The following is a 2,720-nucleotide window of genomic DNA, read 5'->3' on the forward strand; positions in this document are numbered from 1 at the left end:
CTCAAAAAATTAAACCACCCAACAACTAATCCTCAAAGAAGCAACTGCCCAATAATAAGTGGGCGAAAGACTTAAAGAGAAGCTTCTCTGAAGAAGAAAGAAGGATGGCCAATAGACACATGAAGAAATGTTCAACATCCCTAGCCATAAAAGAAATGCAAATCAAAGCAACATTGAGATATCACCTCACTCCAGTTAGAACAGCAAAAATCAAGAACTCTAACAACAACAGATGCTGGAGGGGATGTGGACAGAAAGGAACCTTACTTCATTGTTGGTGGGAATGTAAACTTGTTCAACCACTTTGGAAAGCAGTATGGAGGTTCCTCAAAAGACTTCACATAGAACTCCCCTATGACCCAGCAATCCCACTTTTGGGCATTTACCGTAATGTTTACAAAAAAGACCACACTAAAGCTACCAGCACAACTATGTTTATTGCAGCATTATTTACCATAGCTAAGATATGGAACCAACCCAGATGCCCCTCAGTAGATGAATGGATCAAGAAAATGTGGTATATATACACAATGGAATTCTATGCCTCCATCAAAAAGAATGACATTGCCCCATTTGTTAGGAAATGGAAAGACTTGGAAAAAATTATATTAAGTGAAGTAAGCCAGGCCCAAAGAAACATAGGTCCCATGGTTTCCCTTATTTGCAATATCTAGTATAGGTATGAGTCAAGCGGAAAATGTCAGAGAATGTGATGTTAGGAAAACGAACCCTCAAATATGTATTTTAATGTTTTTGTTTCTTTCATGCATGTGTTTCTAATGCATTTATAAGATTATTTCTTGGTTGCTTTGTATGTCCCTCCCCCACAGTGTAACCCCTGCTTTCACTATATTTGATGTCAGTATAACATGTGGAGGAGATAGGGACAAACAAGTCGTTTAAGGATTCAGGTGGACCTGTTGCAACAATGAGAAGTAGAAAATGTCATGTCAAAACCAGCTTTACAATGTCGGTGGGGGGGGGGGGAGGGGGGGTATGATTGGGTGGGGGGGAGGGGGGAGGCTGGGAAGGGAGGTGAAGGGTAAACAAAGGATGAGGCTGCAATGCTTGGTAAGAAATGTATGCATTATCCTGCCCATGTAATTGTAACCCCTCTGTACAGTATGTTCTCAGATAAAATAAAATAAAATTTAAAAAAAAAAAAAAAGGCAAGCACTCTACCACTGAGCCACCTTACCAGCCCCCATGAAAAACAAATTTTGAAATGTATTTGTAAAACACCAAACTCAGGATTTCTTCTGAACTCCTCACTGAAGAAAGAGAATAAAATGACAGAGCAACAGGTATCACCCATATTGTCACTGTGCAAGCTCTCTCTCTCTGATGCGAAAAAAAATCCTGCCATGCACATGCAGATTACTTATGCAAAATGTTTCCCAACAATTCTTGGGGTTATATTGCATTTATCTTCCTCCTCCTGTCTCCCCTCCTGTTCCTCTTCCCCAGGGTGATGTTTCCCTTTTTCTTCCCTCCTCCCCTCTACTTTCTCCATGTCCTCTCCTGTTCTATCTCCTGCTTTGCCCTTCCTCCTATCTTACCTCTTTCTCCTCCTTTCCTTTCCTCTTTCTCCTACAATTTCACTTTCTTCTACTTCTTCTTTATGGTCCTGGGGGTTGGACTTACACTAAGCAGATGCTCTGCTGCTCACTACAGTCTTCCAGTCTGGACTTCATTTCAATATCACTCTATTTCTGATTTGTTTTTAAGTAGAAAACCCAGCAAAGACTTTTGATTCAGGATTTAATTCATTGTTTATATTCTACACCATAAATATGTGCTACTTCATACAGTGTGGCTAATAGCTTTTGATTATGCTTTGGGCTTCAGATCAACTCATCAGAAACAATGGGTTTGAAGGCAATCTAATGCGATCCTGTGGTACTCCCAAATTAATGAACTGATTACTTGGGATCTTGCACATGTACGTCCATATTGCTCCTAGTTTAATGAACTGTCACTTTGTGGTAGCACCCACGGTAACACTAACCCAAGGATTGCTGAGGATCAGAATATTAAGTCCAGACAGGAAAATCCATGAGATATATATCTCAAATTAAGTACTAAAAATCCAGAAGAAGACCTGTCGCTACGTGGTTTAGTGCCTTCCTTGCACAGAATAAGCTGAAGACAGGACCCAGGCCTGAATTGAAGACCTTTGGTGAGCATTCATCCAAATTCTAACTTGACTTGTTATTTGAAGATTTACTTTAAGTTTGACCCTATATTTTCCATTTCCCTAATACTAACACTAACCCCAGCTGGAACTGAAACCTAACTTTCACCCTAATGATAGTCCAATTCTAATGCTTAAGCAAACTACTCTAGTTTTATTCATTCTAATGAATACTCCTGTTTGTCCTCTGGAAATGAGTTTAAATTTGTCCTATTTTCCACAAATTTCCTGACTCTTTCTCTGAAGTTATCTTGTTCCCTAACATGAACCATTATATTATTGGACATATTATTATATGTCCAATTATATGTTCTCAAATTCTTTTATCCGGAAAGATACTGTAGTTTCCATTGATCCTACCTGTTCCTGAACCACTGTACCCTAAAACAGTTTCAGATTTACTTACCATCTTGTCCATTACTTAACGCTAATTCTCAACCTAATCCTGGCTGGAAAACTCTCATTAATCATTACAAGAATGATCACTGAGAAATAGATATAGTGCTAATGATCTAGTTACTATTCA

Source organism: Dipodomys spectabilis, unplaced genomic scaffold (assembly GCF_019054845.1).
Source record: "Dipodomys spectabilis isolate Male_0828 unplaced genomic scaffold, ASM1905484v1 ptg000306l, whole genome shotgun sequence".
Taxonomy (NCBI): Eukaryota; Metazoa; Chordata; class Mammalia; order Rodentia; family Heteromyidae; genus Dipodomys; species Dipodomys spectabilis.